Below are 17,376 nucleotides of genomic sequence, written 5' to 3' on the forward strand. Positions count from 1 at the left end.
GTGTGTGTGTGTGTGTGTGTGTGTGTGTGTGTGTGAGAGAGAGAGAGAGAGAGAGAGAGAGAGAGAGAGAGAGAGAGAGAGAGAGAGAGAGAGAGAGAGAGAGGGAGGGAGAGGGGGAGAGCATGTCAGTGGGAGGGAGAGGATTGGGGGTAGGAAGGAAATAAATAATATGAGGGAAAGAAAGGAAGCAAATAAGAGAGAAAAAGTAAGAACAAAGAGAGAAATGAAATAAGAGAAGAAGGGGAAAGAATGTATGCACTAGAGGAAAAGATAGTAAGAAAAGAAGAGTGAAAGAATCTAAAAAAAGGAGAGGGAAGGAAAGTAAAACTAAGAATGGGAAGAAAACGAAAAAGAGTGGAAGAATGAAAAGAAAATTATGGGAAAAAAGTAATAAAAACGAGGCGAAGCAAAGAAAGTACGAAAAAAGAGGTGAACGAAGTAAGGAAGAAAAACGTGAAAATAAGAAGAGAGGCGAAGAAATTAAGGAAAAAGGAGGTAAAGAAAGTAAGACAAAAACGTAAAGAAACTAAGAGAAAAAGAGGAAATGAAAGTAAGAAAAGAAGAGGGGAAGAACAGAAGAAAATAAGAGGGGAAGAAAGTAATAAAGAGAGGGAAAGTGGAAAGACAGTAAGGAAAAGAGGGGAAGAACATAAGAAAAAAAGAGAAAAAGAAAGTAAGGAAAGAGTAGAGAAAGAAGATGTAGATACAGCAGCAGCAACATTTCTGAAGATAAAAGGCCGCCAATTGTGAAATTCAGATTCGATTCATACTGCGCATAATAAAAGCTCATGGCCAGAGGTGTAATGTGGCAAAGCACCAAGATGCACTTCTCAGCCGTTGTCGAGAAAATCGACAGTTAAAAGAAACCGTTGCGGTGAAATACTCTCTACGATTTATAAATTCCTACAGCGCCGTGGCGCAGCGGTAAGCGCTCGGATTCGTAATCCGAAGGTCGCTGGATTGAATCTCGCGCCATGCAACTTTTTTTTAGTATTTGTTTTTTGTAATTATATCCGGCAATCAGTTGCAACAATTATGCATATAATAAGTTGTTGAAAGTCATTTGTCGTGGAAAAACTGGCGACTTCGAACATGATTATGTTTTCGCAAACAAAGTTGTATTTCACAAATGTTATTAATTGTGTTCATAATGTTTACACGTGTAGTTAACGGAAGACGTAGAAACGATATTCCGAAACGAATACGTATAGTGTTAGTCAAACATTCGAATTAGAGTAGAGACCCCACGATATATATTACAAAAAACAAATACTAAAAAAAAAAAGGTTGCATCGCACGAGATTCGATCCGGCGACCTTCAGATTGCCAACCCGAGCGCTTACCGCTGCGCCACGACGCTGTAGGAAATTAATTATAAATCGTAGAGAGTATTTCACCGCAACGGTTTCTTTTAACTGTCGATTTTCTCGACAACGGCTGAGAAGTGCATCTTGGTGCTTTGCCACATTACACCTCTGGCCATGAGCTTTTATTATGCGCAGTATGAATCGAATCTGAATTTCACAATTGGCGGCCTCCCCTTGTTAGTTCTATTTAAACTGCTTTTGAGAGTTCATTAAAATGAACAACGATGTATGCCTGATAACTAATATTTCCGCTGAAAGATGTGGAGCACTGCAGTTTGAACTTTGTGTTCATAGTAAGAGCAGTACGTGTGTAATGTAATACATGCAATTAATAAAAGTTGTTTTTTGATGTGATACTCGTATGTCAGCAATAATTATACTTTTGCTATCGGGATGGACGATCTCGTTGTTTGGTCCCCTCCCTCAAATCAACCGACCGAGCAATCTTTTGCTATGGAAAACTTTAGACACTCATTGCTGTTAAATGAGAGGATAACGAACCTTCATTTTCTGCAAATGTGTATACGAAACATGGTTGTATGGTCGAGAAACCGAAAACCAATAAGGAATCGCTAAATATGCGTAAGGGCAGAGCAGGCCAGCGGTTCCGGGGAATTATTCTTGCCTGCCGTTTCCCCCGGCGCGGCCGGCAGCAGAGGCACTGACGTCGACGCGCGGCGTTGCGTAACGCAGAGAGTGGCAGTGCGTGCGTCTGCGTCCAGTTGCTCACGGCGGGAGCAGAGCCGAACAGGTGCCCCCACGTCACCGCCGTCGGCGCTATTTTTAATGCCGCCGGAACCCGTTCCGCGGCGCCCGGAGAAATAATAAAAATAAGAGCCGGCCGGGCGGGCAGAAAAAAGCAAGGAAAAGTAAACGAAAGGAGGAAAAAAGGAAGGCACGGCAGAGGGGAGAGGAATCGGCTCAGCAGCGGGACGGCGCACGCAGCCGCGATTCACTGGTCGACCCCTGCACGCTGGGATGGGGTCGCAATTGCACGCAGGCCGAGAACGCAGCTCCGCTTCGCAGGTAACAGCTTCCTCCAACTCGCGAAGTAGTGCCGCAACTGAAGCTGTTTCGGAACACCGTTAGCTACGCTCGAATAGCTCAGTCGCAAATAATTCTGGTAAGGTCTTATGGGACCAAACTGCTGAGGTCATCGGTACCTCAGCTTACACGCTACTTAATCTAACTTAAATTAACTTACACCTGAGAGAGGACTCGAACCTCCCATGGGCATGGACGTGGGCGTCTGCGTGGGGGCGGGGGGGGGGGGGGGGGGAAGACGGGAGGGGGGTGAAGGGGGGAGCCGGGCAGACCATGACGACATGGCGTCCGAGACCGCGCGGCTATCCCGCGCGAGTCTCACAAGGAGACAGCACGACCGTGGGGTCGGGGATTTGTCCGCACAGATTACACGTAAAATCATTAACGCGTACTTTCGTGAATAATGAGATAAAGTTACGAATATGAGTGAGTTACGTATTCTAAATCATATTGTTATTTATTGAAATGTGTGATCAAACCAGACCCACTGAGTATTAGCAATTTAAAAAAATAGTCATCACCGCAACGAAAGTGTTAACGTCCTCTTTGAAAGAAGGAAGCATAAGGGGAGGCAACATACATTCCATTAAACAAGATGATTCGCTTGTCACATGCATACTTCATCTGTGCGGTTTGATCCTGCAGAAATGACGAATGGTGGTGTACTTATTTCTACATTTAATCTGACCTAGCAAACTACTGCGCCGATAATGTTTTATGTTTTTACTGCCACCACCAGGAGCTCTGAAACCTATTACTCCGACACTTTTTAGAAGTGGCCATGCATGGTCCCCTGTGGGACATTACGGCTTCTTAATTTGTGCAACTTTACTGGCGCCAGTTGGAGAGCGGGAACGAGACGGGAGCAATGAGCAGAGATAAGCAGGCAGCTATCTTTGTACTGCAGAGGCGCCACGGGGCTGTCTGCAGCCATTTGCATAGGTGTCCGTTTCGACACAACCACCATCACCCGACTACATTCCATTACACTCGTTTTGCTTTTGTTGATGTTCATCTTATATCCTCCTTTCAAGACACTGTCCATTCCGTTCAGCTGCTTCTCCATGCCCTTTGCTGTCTCTGACAGAATTACAGTGTCGTCGAAAAACCTCGAAGTTTTTATTTCTTCTCCATGGATTTTAATTCCTACTCCAAATTTTTCTCTTGTTTCCTTTACTGCTTGCTCAGCATACTGACTGAATAACATCGGGGAGAGGCTACAACCCTGTCTCACTCCCTTCCCGACCACTGCTTCCCTTTAATGTCCTACGACTCTTATAACAAATTGTAAATAGCCTGTCGCTCCCTGTATTTTATCCTTGCCCCCTTCACAATTTGAAAGAGAGTATTCCAGGCAAAATGGTCAGAAGCTTTAGTATTCCAGTCAACATTGTCAAAAGCTTTCGGTAACTCTACAAATGCTAGAAACGAAGATTTTTCTTTCCTTAGCCTACCTTCTAAGGTAAGTCGTACGGTCGCTTTGCCTTGCGTGTTATAACCTTTCTGCGGGATCCAAACTGATCTTCCAAGGTCGGCTTCTACCAGTTTTTTCATTCGCTGGCCCTTGCGCCAGCAGTTTTTCGGCGTGGCATTTTGACAGTGTTGTTTGGATGTCTTCCTGCGGGATATCGTGCCAAATTCTGTCCAACTGGCGCATCAAATCGTCAAAATCCCGAGCTCCAAATTATTTGGGGAGAGATCTGCCGACTTTGTTGGTCGGGAATGGGTTTGGGAAACAAGAAGACAAGGATGGCTTGTCATAAGGGCAACAAAAGGAGATGTAGAATATCGTCGACGTCCGGTGTGCTGTAAGGGTGCTGCAAATGACAACCAAAGGAGTCCTGCTACGAAAAGAAACGGAACCCCAGAACGTCACACCTGGTAGTCGCGTACCACGGCGGGCGACATCCGTGTTGGTATCCTACCACTCACTGGGGCTTCTCCAGACACGTCTTCGACCTGGAATCTCATTGACTGGAGTGGAACGAGCCACTATGACCATCGAGATTCTAAGCGCTTCAGTCCGGAACAGCGCTGCTACTACTGTCGTAGGTTCGAATCCTGCCTCGGGCATGGGTGTGTGTGATGTCCTTAGGTTAGTTAGGTTTAAGTAGTTCTAAGTCTAGAGGACTGATGACCTCTGATGTTAAGTCCCATAGTGCTTAGAGCAATTTGAACCAGCGGAGACGTGTGTATTTCATTTGGCTACTTGTACGCCAGATGTGTTCCAGTTTATTGGTTTAGACTCGAGTTTCTAGACTGCTGTTGATGTTTCATTTCCACGTTATTTAACAATGGATGAGCACTCTTCCATCCTGTTTCTTTCATACTACTGTCAAATGTACTGGGGACGAACGCCTTCTTCGGTTAGGGTCGGCGTCTTTGACAGAAACGTAGGAATTCCATAGTCTGCCTAGCCAAAATTACAAAAATAAGTAAAGTATGTATGGTTAGTTTCTACAGAGTTCCCCTTAGACATCAGTCATGAGATAATTTTCTCTCGTGTGGATGTATTTTTAACCCCGGAGTCAGTTTCACGAAATAGTTCGAAAAATAGCAGCGTTTAGTTACACTCCACGGCTTCCCCCATGATGCTACGTTGCCTCCTTCCTCACGCAGTTTGTCGCATACTTCGTGAAGAAACATTTGATACAGTGATCGTACGCGTCGTCACGTATCTTCCGCCCTGAGAAACGTTGCATCGAATACAATCTCCGCATAGTTTCCTTTTTATCAGCATTCATTCATCAGATAACTAATCGGTCAGAGGTAAAGTGGATTTTTCCTACTTTGAGGCACGTACCCGAAAGCAATTTCCTGGCCAATGCGAGAAAATAGGAAGGGTTTGATTCTTACAATGCAGTGCTGTACTAGCGCAGATGGCTGTCACAGATCTAGTACGTGAAAATCAAGATGTAACAATTTTTTCCGTAGCCAGACGTTCAAGATAGTTGAAGAGTAAGCAGGAAGCAGAGAGCCAAAGTAGGGTTCAGACCTAGACGAACTTCTGCACTTCTGGCCCGTCAAGACGAAATAGCAGCCACCGTTATGAGGTTAGTGATGTTCCAGAAGCAAATGTTGCGTGCGAACAACGATTTTTGGTAATACCACGTGTGAACTGTAGTGTCTTTGATTTTACCTTCAGTCTTTTCTGAAGACGTACGTAGCAGTAAGCAATATGTTAGTTTAATCTTCTAGGAATGTACGCTCTCGGAACTTTAACAGTAAACCACACCGTGAAATAGAACCACTTTTGCAGCGTCTGGCAATGGAGTTGCATGATCGCCTCCGTGCCGCTTTCGCGCTCGCTAAATGAATCTTCTGACGTTACGGTTGATAATGGAGCAAGACTAAAGAAAAATCAAGACACGTTCATAGGATTTGCCGACCTGTAAAAAGCGTTCGACAATGTAAAACGGTGCAAGATGTTAGAAATTCTGTAAAAAGTAGTGGTAAGCTCTAGAGAGAGACGGGTCATATACAATAGGTGTAACAGCCAAGAGGGAATAATAAGAGTGAACGACCAAGAACGAAGTGCTCGGAATAAAAAAAGGTGTAAGACGGGGCTGTAGTCTTTGGCTCCTACTGCTCAATTGGCACATCGAGGAAGCAATGATGGAAATAAAAGAAAAATTCAGGAGTGGACTTAAAATTCAAAATGAAAGGATACGATTCGCTGATGACATCATTATCCTGAGTGAAAGTGAAGAAGAATTACATGACCTATTGAATGCAATGAACAGTCTAATGAGTACAGAATATGGATTGAGAGTAAATCGAAGATAGACGAGTGATAAGAAGTAGCAGAAATGAGAACAGCACGACAATTAACATCAGGGTTGATGGTCACGAAGTATATGAAGTTAAGTAATTCTGCTACCTAGAAGTAAAATAATCAATGACGGACGGAGCAAGGAGAACATCAAAAGCAGACTAGCACCGGCAAAAAGGGAATTCCTAGCCAAGACTAGTATACTAATTTGAGGAAGAAACTTCTGAGAATGCACGTTTGGAGCACAGCATCGTATGGTAACGAAACATGCACAGTGAGAAAACCAGAAGTGAAGCATCTGACATATGGTGTGCCGACCAGTTTGACCGAGCGGTTCTAGGCGCTTCAGTCTGGAACCGCACGACCGCTACAGCCGTAGGTTCGAATCCTGCTTCGGGCATGCATGTGTGTGATGTCCTTAGGTTAGTTGGGTTTAAGTAGTTCTAGGTTCTAGGCGACTGATGACCTCAGATGTTAAGTCCCATGGTGCTCAGAGCCATCTGAACCATTTTTTTTCTTTTGAGATATGGTGCTACAGACAATTGTTGAAAATTGCGTGGATTTATAAGATAAGGAATGAGGAGGTTGTGCATAGAATCGGAGAGGAAATATTGACAAGGAGAAGGGACAGGATTATAGGAAATGTATAGAGACATGAGGGAATGACTTCCATGGTACTAGTTGGAGCCGTAGAGCGCAAAAACTGTAGAGGAAGACAGATTTCAGTACATCTAGCAAATAAGTGAGGACGAAGGTTGCAAATGCTACTCTGAGATGAAGACGTTGGCGCACGAGAGGAAATCGTGAAGCATCAAACCAGTCAAAAACTGATGGGGAAAAAAGACAGAACCTGTAACGAAACATACTTTGGATCTTCCCTATTTCGTATGTGGTAAGAATCCTGCAATGAAGAGCAATATTCAAGTATTGGTTGAACGAGGGTATTGTAACACCCCTTCGTAATCTTACGGATTTATGGACCGCATTGCAGGTTTCATGGCGTCAGTTCCCTCTAGCACTACTCCACACATTAATCGAGTCCGTGCCACGCACTTCTGCGTTCTCGCGGGGAGCCTACACGACATTAGAATACAGGTTTACCAGTTTCTTTGTGTTGTAAGCTCTGTGGCGCGGCGAAAAGGAATCGTGTACCTTGAAAGGCTCAAACAAGTGCTTGCCTGTGAGAGCTGAAGTGGCACGGTAATAAGTCTGCGGTATGCTCATCCGGTGTACCGGAGCAAAGCCGTGCCGCGTGGCGAGGTATTTTCGCGTTACCTCGCCAGCATCCTTGCAAGGCCTCCTGGCAGATAAGACGCGCCGTAATCTGGCGTGTGATTGGCCCCACTATCTGCCGGCGATCGCGCCTGCAGCGGCCGACGCCACTGTTTTATCGCCGCTGCTTAAGCGTCCACGTAAAGCGGAAAGCGGCACTCGTCTGCACACGTAAATGTGCCGCCAAAGGCGCCTCTCCAAGAGGGGTCGCATTCCACTGAATGTGTGGTAATAGGTGTACGGAACATTCTTCCATAGCCGACATCGCTAAACACGCCTGTGCGGGGACGGATAGCCTATCAGATAACCCGCTTTGAATCATCGTGATGGAAATATTCACTGGCAAGACGGCAAGGGGAAGAGAGCTGACGGCGTAAAGTTCTTTATCACCAGCCTTTGCACCAATGTCGTGGTTTTAATTCCCGACCCGTCCCCTTGATGCTATTAGGAAGTACGCTACTGGACATTAAAATTGTTACACCACGAAGATGACGTGCTACAGACGCGAAACTTAACCGACAGGAAGAATATGCTGTGATATGCAAATGATTAGGTTTTCAGAGCATTCACACAAGGTTGGCGCCGGTGGCGACACCTACAGCTTGCTGACATGAAGAAAGTTTCCGACCGATTTCTCATACACAAACAGCAGTTGACCGGCGTTTCCTGGTGAAACGTTGTTGTGATGCCTCGTGTAAGGGGAAGAAATGCGTACCATCACGTTTCCGACTTTGATAAAGGTCAGATTATAGCCTATCGCGATTGCAGTTTATCGTATCGCGACATTGCTGCTCGCCTTGTTCGAGATTCAATGACTGTTAGCAGAATATGGAATCGGTGGGTTCAGGAGGGTAATACGGAACGCCGGGCACGATCCCAACGCCCTCGTATCACTAGCAGTCGAGGTGACAGGCATCTTATCCGCACGGCTGTAACAGATCGTGGAGCCACGTCTCGATCCCTGAGTCAACAGACGGGGACGTTTGCAAGAGAAACAACCATCTGCACGAACAGTTCGACGACGTTTGCAGCAGCATGGACTATCAGCTCGGAGACCATGCCTGCGATTAGCTTTGACGCAGCATCACAGACAGGAGCGCCTGCGATGGTTTACTCAACGACGAACCTGGGTGCAACGAATGGCAAAACGTCATTTTTTCGGATGAATCCAGGTTCTGTTTACAGCATCGTGATGATCGCATCCGTGTTTGCCGACATCGTGATGAACGCACATTGGAAGTGTGTATTCGTCTTCGCCATACTGTCGTATATCCCGGCATGATGGTATGGGGTGCCATTGGTTACACGTCGCGGTCACCTCTTGTTCGCATTGACGACACTTTGAACAGTGGACGTTACATTTCAGATGTGTTACGACCCGTGGCTCTACCCTTCATTCTATCCCTGCAAAACCCTACATTTCAGCAGGATGATGCACGACCGCATGTTGCAGGTCCTGTACGGGCCTTTCTGGATACAGAAGATGTTCGACTGCTGCCCTGGCCAGCACATTCTCCAGATCTCTCACCAATTGGAAACGTCTGGTCAATGGTGGCCGAGCAACTGGCTCGTCACAATACGCCAGTCACTACTCTTGATGAACTGTGGTATCGTGTTGAAGCTGCGCGGGCAGCTGTATCTGTACACGCCATCCAAGCTCTGACTCAATGCCCAGGCGAATCAAGGCCGTTATTAGGGTCAGAGGTGGTTGTTCTGGGTACTGATTTCTGAGGATGTATGCACCCAAATTGCATGAAAATGTAATCACATGTCAGTTCTAGTACAATATGAATACCCATTTATTATCTGCATTTCTTCTTGGTATAGCAATTTTAATGGCAAGTAGTGTATAATGTCCGTGGGAAGTGCAGATCTACTGTATGGTTTAAAAATGACGGTATCTAGACGGTAAAATATTGTGCTTGGGAGATTTGGATTTTCAGTCGTGGGGTACTCAGGATGTTCTCAGAAAGGCGTAGCGTGGAGAGCCGCAGAAACCAGTCTTTGCACTGAAGACCGCAGTATGCACCTGGTAAAATTGTTTCCATTGCCTGCCCACCCGATTTTCACTTGCAGCTTTAGGACGTAACGCGGACGGGGAGGTGTCTCTATGTGGACACTGCAGTTGGCGCGTCTCCCCATCGCTCTGCCTCGCCTAGTACTTGCCACGCGTGAAGCACTGCAGCTCACGATACTGACTAACAGCGCGCGCCGGCCGGCACGCGGAGAGACCGCCAATGCAACTAGCCGGCTGGCTAGGAAGGTGGCCGGGTGGGTTTGGTGTTTACTCTGGAAGCGGAGAGGGCAGGCTAGCGGCTGCAGCGAGACCAGAGGATGACTCAATGCCCGGCGCGTCCCAACATGGCGCCCGCCCACGCAACGGCGAGCCGCAGGCAAAAATAAACTCGTCCGCTCGGCGCGTCAGGCTGGGAAAGGAGGAGGCGGAGGTGGGGGGGGGGGGGGGGTGGTTCGCGGGCGTCTCCGCTGCACCGTCACCGCCGCTGGCACCTAAACTCACAAACGTCTGCGGCCTTTTGAACTGGATTCTCCGCTAGAGTGTTCGACATCGACATCATCTGGCGTCCCTAGGCAAGGAGGTAAGACGGTAAACTTTCAGTAGATCTTCTTACGTCAACCCAATCCTGAGAAAAAGGCGTCTTAACAGACAGACAGATAGACAGTAGAACAACAAATGTCTCTGAGCACTATGGAACTTAACATCCGAGGTCATCAGTCCCCTAGAGCTTAGAACGACTTAAATCTAACTAACCTAAGGACATCACACACATCCATGCCGAGGCAGATTTCGAACCTGCGACCGTAGCGGTCGCGCAGTTCCAGACTGAAGCGCCTAGAACCGCTCGGCCACTGCGGCCGGCGAGCTTTACTAAAAGGAGCTTTACTGACCCGGTCCGTTCCAAGCAACATCTTGAAGAGTACATGCTCGGACAACTAATAGCGAAACCTGCACTTTAAGGTACGATCGGAACTACTGTCCGAGTTTGAAGTTTACGCATTCAATGTTCGTTCGTAGCTTGTGCTCTCGTGGCTAGCGTTGTTACCTCTAGATCACGGGGTCCCGGATTCCATTCCCGGCCGGATTGGGGTTTTTCTCTGCCCGGGGACTGGTTGTTTGTGTTGTCCTCATCATTCCATCACCATTCATGAAAAGGGCTAGATTGGACTGTGTACGGATTGGGAATGTGTACGACCGTCGATGACCGCGCAGTTGCGCGCCCCATAAATTAAACCTCATCATTATCATCATCATCATCTCCATTCATCATCATCATCTCTATCGTTCAATGTTCCGCGAAACGCACTATACACGAGCCGAAGTAAATAAATAAATAAATAAATAAATAAAGAACGATTCAGTTCAGATTTTTCTGGGTTTCTCCAAATAGCATTGTAGATAAGGGAGAAATCCTGCCTTAGGCGTAGGTGATCTATTGACCTGATGTAATTACATTTTCTTCGAGAAATACTGAGTCTGCACTTTATCTTCGACAAAAAGTGCCGTCAATGAGAACAAGAGGTGACCGAGACGAGTAACCAATGGCACCCCATACCATCACGCCGGGTGATACGCCAGTATGGCGATGACGAATACACGCTTCCAATGTGCGTTCACCGCGATGTCGCCAAACACGGATGCGACCATCAAGATGCTGTAAACAGAAGCCGGGTTCATCCGAAAATATGTTTTGCCATTCGTGCACCCAGGTTCGTCGTCGAGTACACCATCGCTGGCGCTCCTGTCTGTGACGGAGCGTCTAGAGTAACCGCAGCCGTGGTCTCCGAGCTAATAGTCCATGCTGCTGCAAACGTCGTCGAACTGTTCGTGCAGATGGTTGTTGTCTTGCAAACGTCCCCATGTGTTGACTCAGGGATCGAGACGTGGCTGCACGATCCGTTACAGCCGTGCGGATGTCTGTCATCTCGACTGCTAGTGATACGAGGCGGTTGGAATCCACCGATTCCATATTTTGTTTACAGTCATCGGATCTCGACCAACGCGAGCAGCAATGTCGCGATACGGTAAACCGCAACCGCGATAGGCTACAATTCGACCTTTATGAAAGTCGGAAACGCCGGTCAACTGCTGTTTGTGTATGAGAAATAGGTTGGAAACTTTCCTCATGTCAGCACGTTGTAGGTGTCGCCTCCGGCGCCAACCTTGTGTGTGAAGGCTCTGAAAAGCTAATCATTTCCATATCACAGCATCTTCTTTCCTGTCGGTTAAATTTCGCGTCTGTAGCACGTCATCTTCGTGGTGTAGCAATTTTAATGGCCAGTAGTGTATATAGTTTCGAAAAGACGTTCCTACCGCTGGGTACCTCTCGTTGTAAGGGTATTCTGTATGGAGTGAGAGTTCGACGTGTTGGCGACCGAGCCGTCGTAATAAGCGCAGTACACGCTGGTGCGGCGAGGTGCAGGTGGCCCGTGTTTTTTGTGGCGGGCAGATTATAATCGCGGGCGGAGCGGCAGACAGAGGGGCAGGAAGGAAGGCGGCCGGGCAGCAGGAAGCTTTTGTGGCGCGGCGCCGGCCAGCTGCCCGTGCATGCGGCGCCAGGCGCCAGTCGCCACTTATCTGCCGGCGCCGCGCCACGCCGCAGCTGCCGTCGCGCGCTGCACCTGGCCTACGGTACTGCGGGCGCGCTACGCCGTCCGAACTCGGCTCCCCCTCGTCCGTACAGCCTCCTCTCTTCGCGAAAGGTCATAAATAACCAGCTTTTCACCCGCGGCTTCGTCTAACTACATCTCTCTCTCTCTCTCTCTCTCTCTCACACAAATATTACATGTTATTCAGCTGCCCCTACCGTTGGGGTTTTATGCAACCTGCAACGTCTTTGAACAGCACGAACAGTCATAAATAACTAGCTTTCACCCCGCGGTTTCGTCTGCCTACATCTCTCTCTCTTTCTCTTTCTCTTTCTCTCTCTCTCTCTCTCACACACACACACACACACACACATTGCATGTATATACACACAGGGAGATTCAGCTGCCCCTACCATTGGGATTTTATGCAACCCGCAACACCTTCAAACGGCGCAAACAATATTTTCACATTCTCCCCCTCACCGCGTGCAAATTATTATTCAAAAATGGTTCCAATGACTCTGAGCACTATGGGTCTTAACGTCTGAGGTCACCAGTCCTCTGGAACTTAGAACTACTTAAACCTAACCAACCTAAGGACATCACACACACCCATGCTCGAGGCAGCATTCGAACCTGCGACCGTAGCAGCAGAGTGCTCATACGGCATTTGATTTGAGAAATATACATTAATCAATGAGATCGTATATCTGCAGTCTCACGATTATATACAACCTTAAACTTGGCAGCCACACCTCACCAATCTGTTGTAATACCAATCTCTTGTAATTACCAAACTTTGCATCGCGGAAAGTTGCACGGTTCTATATTATAACTTTCAAGAGTGCCGACGAATGGAAGAACAGTTCTTCAAATCTTCCAGTTTTTATTATCTCTACAAAGCATTTCGTGTAGTGATCTGAACTCGAGAATCCGAAAGGCAGGCGATTCTTATTGTCGCTTTTCACTTGCGTTAGACTTTGAACAACATTATCGCAGATGTTCTTAGGCTGATCTCGGAATAGGTCTGAAAGACCACCTCCTCCACACGTGCAACTGGCAGAGGAGTCTCCTTCCTACTGCCGGTTTAAACGCGAGGCAGACGAAGAGGTTCACGGGTCGTGACGTCAGCGGCTATCGCGCCAATATGCCGAGTTGTGTAACAGCTCGTCTGTCGCAGTCCGGTTTCTGACAGATGGACGTCTCGACAGACACTCAGCTATCGCCATCCAATTGCGCTGCACAGTGATTTTGGAGTAAGAAGAGGAAACCCAGGGGATAGTTGAAGAACCCCCCCCCCCGCCCCCCCCCCCCCCACACACACACAGAGAGAGAGAGAGAGAGAGAGAGAACATGAGGAGGTGGGGAAGAGAAGATGAGAAATAAATAGAGAGAGAGGGGGGGGGAGAACTTGGGAACAAGAGAGAGAAAGAACCTGATATATATATATATGATAAAGAAAGAGAGACAACATGAGAAAGAGAGGAAGAGAAGATGAGAATGAAAGAGAGAGAGAGAGAGAGAGACAGACAGACAGACAGAGAGGGGGTGGGGGAAAAGAGAGAGAATCTGAAAGAAACAGAGAAAGTGAGAGGGAAAAAGATAAGTGAATGAAAGAGAGAGAACGTGAGAAAGAAGAGAGAATGTGAGAAAGAAAGAGAACTCTGAGAAAGGGAGATAGAAAACGAGTCTTTATGACCAGATTTGAACCGTCGTTCTCCCGAATGTGACTCCACTGAATGTGGCGCCACTTCGCTCGCTGTTATTTTCAGTAGACCTCTGGTGCAGTTTTGATGTTACATACAGTTGTAGGCTAAGATGCCCTTCGTGGATACACGGGTGACGCAACTTTGTAGACACAGCCAGTTTGTTCCGCTTCTTACAACGCGTGTGACAGAGTAGCACCACAGAAGCACAGGCACAGCAGAACGCTAGCAGATACGGAGACGTGGCATTCACATTATTTCGGATAGTCCTCTCATTGCTGTTGACCCGGCACGAACGGCCGCTGCTCCGGCTGCCGCCACAAGTTACGAACCTGGCGCAGGCTGCGGCGTGCCCGGCCGGGCTGGTGCGGCAGGCAGACCCGCGGCGTTGCCACACGTGGGGGCCCGTGGCGCCAGGCCTATCTCTGCCGCTACTGCATACTTGCTCACCGCACCCGCCCGCGTACTCGTCCGTGCGCGGCTGATCCACATCCGCACAAGATCGCACCACCCCTCACTCTACGTCCACCGCTACTGTCAAATGGGGCGCCGCGGTCGCGCTGGACTGCGCCCAAGTGTTCACATTCTTGCTTGGGGGACATAAAGGCGACTGAAACACTCACCACTAGCCCAACTTGACCGCAACCTGACCGATACAATGTCCTGTCTAGACGTTTTTATCTCGTCATAATTATGTCCTTATCAATCAGAGGGTTACCTATCAAATCTGTGTTCCACTGCTTTATGGAATAAAATACACACACACACCCACACCCACGCACACACACACACACACACACACACACACACACACACACACACACACACACACACACACACACAAAATCATAAATACAAATTTAACATTTTACTCAATTTAGTTTAGAAATATTTCATCATCTGGCAGACTAGAAACTAACAGTATCGGGTGATTTTACTGAAACCTTCTCTATTTAACACGTTATAACACGGAAACTAATTACTGTACAAGTACCAAACTAATGAGTTAAAACGCCATGTTTGATGCTAAAGTTTTACTGCTTAAACAACGAAAACGTTGTAAGAGATAATTTTTTAGCTTTCATTGCGTGATAGGGGTGTCACAGAAATAGTTTCGATAACTGGACTCATCCTCAAACATTGGATGAATATAGTCTGCGTAATTTGTTCGCCGTGATTTAGGGTGCCTCAAAACATGTATACAGTTTCTAACACTTTTTGTGTTCAACTTTCAAACGTAACATTATACCCCTTCATGAGTACATGGATACAGCAATTTAGTATTTTTTTTTAATTATGTCAGAGCCATATGAAATACTGAAAATAAATGTATCGTTCCCACTGCAAGCTGTTAGGTAGGCAATCTTCAACTGGTACCATGCACAGTTTGAAACCTCCCCTTCGAAAAATTTATGATTGACTGTGCTGGTAAACTTCTAAGTTATTTGATTCTCAAACAGCTGAGCAGAACTGAACGTACTCAGACATTTCTCTCTTTACTTATTCTGATCAACACTAAACTGACACACAATATTTTTAGCGCAACGCAATCTGACTTTCAATAATCCCTACAACAGAATGGCCCTGACTAATAATAACCTATACCTTTCATGAATCACGTACCTCACAAAAATCTTCGTTACTCGAACTACTGCAATACAGCGAGCGCCACTACTGCCAGCTAAATAAAAGATTCTAACTACTGAAGGCACTAACTACTGATAGGCATAGTTAGCAAACGAAAGATTTTGATAGAGAACAAACAATGTATTTACCTTAATAGTGTTCAAAAGTCATAATATATATATATCAGTTCATGACATCCAGTCCTACAAATTTACTCTCTCTCATGGACCCGCGTCCAGATCATGCGCTCTCAAAACTCCGCCATCTCTCTCCCCACATCCACCACTGCTGGCGGCTCGCCTCCAATTGCGCAAAGCTACGCGCTGTTAACATCCAACTGCCCAACACTACAATAGCGAATATTACAACAATGCAAATCAGCCACAGACTGCACACAGCACAGCCAGTGTTTTCACACAGAGCGCTACGTGGCGTTACCAACATAAAAACCTAAACAGTCTACTTACACGTTTTAGGCTTTTAGTAATACAGATACCAAAATGCTCGAAATATCCGTGATAAACGTTCGAGATTTTGTCGGAGGTTGGACTCTGCCTTTTTTAAAAAAATTTTTTATTAATACAGTATACAATGTAATGATACAACAAAACCCACCACCTTAATTCTACCTTTACAGGAAGAACTGAAAATCATTGTAAGTTCCTTAAACGAAAGGCTGATTACAGGCGGAAAGAGCAAGACAGAACTACCCGTCGCGAAACCGAAAGCGAAGCAATTTAATATAGGCCAACACTTGCTGCTAGTAAATCAGACCCGTGACAACACGCTTGCGGGGTTCTTAAGTAATAGAACCCAGTACATTGTCCTCGACGGTGAGTGTTCATCGGACGTGAGGGTATCATCTGGAGTGCCCCAGGGAAGTGTGGTAGGTCCGCTATTGTTTTCTATCTACATAAATGATCTTTTGGATAGGGTCGATAGCAATGTGCGGCTGTTTGCTGATGATGCTGTGGTGTACGGGAAAGTGTCATCGTTGAGTGACTGTAGGAGGATACAAGATGACTTGGACAGGATTTGTGATTGGTGTAAAGATTGGCAGCTAACTCTAAATATAGATAAATATAAATTAATGCAGATGAATAGGAAAAAGAATCCCGTAATGTTTGAATACTCCACTGGTAGTGTAGCGCTTGACAGTCACGCCGATTAAATATTTGGGCGTAACATTGCAGAGCGATATGAAGTGGGACGAGCGTGTAATGGCAGTTGTGGGGAAAGCGGATAGTCGTCTTCGATTCATTGATAGAATTTTGGGAAGATGTGGTTCATCTGTAAAAGAGGCCGCTTATAAAACACTAATACGACCTATTCTTGAGTACTGCTCGAGCGTTTGGGATCCCTATCATGTCGGATTGAGGAAGGACATAGAAGCAATTCAGAGGTGGGCTGCTATATTTGTTACTGGTAGGTTTGATCAACACTCGAGGGTTACGGATTTGCTTCAGGAACACGGGTGGGAGTCTCTAGAGGAAAGAAGGCATTCTTTTCGTGAATCGCTATTGAGGAAATTTAAAGAACCAGCATTTGAGGCTGACTGCAGTACAATATTACTGCCGCCAAGTTAAATTTCGCGGAAAGACCACAAAGATAAGATGAAAGATTAGGGCTCGTACGGAGGCATATAGGCAGTCATTTTTGCCTCGCTCTGTTTGGAGTGGAACAGGGAGAGAAGATACTAGTTGTGCTACGAGGTACCCTCCACCACGCACCGTATGGTGGATTGCGGACTATGTACGTACATGTAGATGTTATAACAGGCCTGCGTGTGACGGAGACTGAGGTTGCAGTCCGGCGCCCTGTGCTGTGCAGAGTAATGAGCAGTGTACAGCGTGGGTGCCCTCCGTCACCAGTATCTACAGTCATGCATCAGACGGCGCACAACAGGTGGCCCGGATGCACGGCCGGCCGTAAAACGCGGCAGCCTTCCCCCCCCCCCCCCCCCCCCCTCCCTCACACCCTGGCC

General features: G+C 46.9%; 1 protein-coding gene across 1 annotated transcript in view; it reads right to left on the reverse strand.

The window, feature by feature from the left end:
• LOC126293378 (mothers against decapentaplegic homolog 6) overlaps window positions 1–17,376 on the reverse strand; it is a 219,155-nt gene that overhangs the window by 111,712 nt on the left and 90,067 nt on the right. The window lies entirely within an intron of this gene.

The sequence above is a fragment of the Schistocerca gregaria genome, chromosome 10, assembly GCF_023897955.1.
Source record: "Schistocerca gregaria isolate iqSchGreg1 chromosome 10, iqSchGreg1.2, whole genome shotgun sequence".
NCBI lineage: Eukaryota > Metazoa > Arthropoda > Insecta > Orthoptera > Acrididae > Schistocerca > Schistocerca gregaria.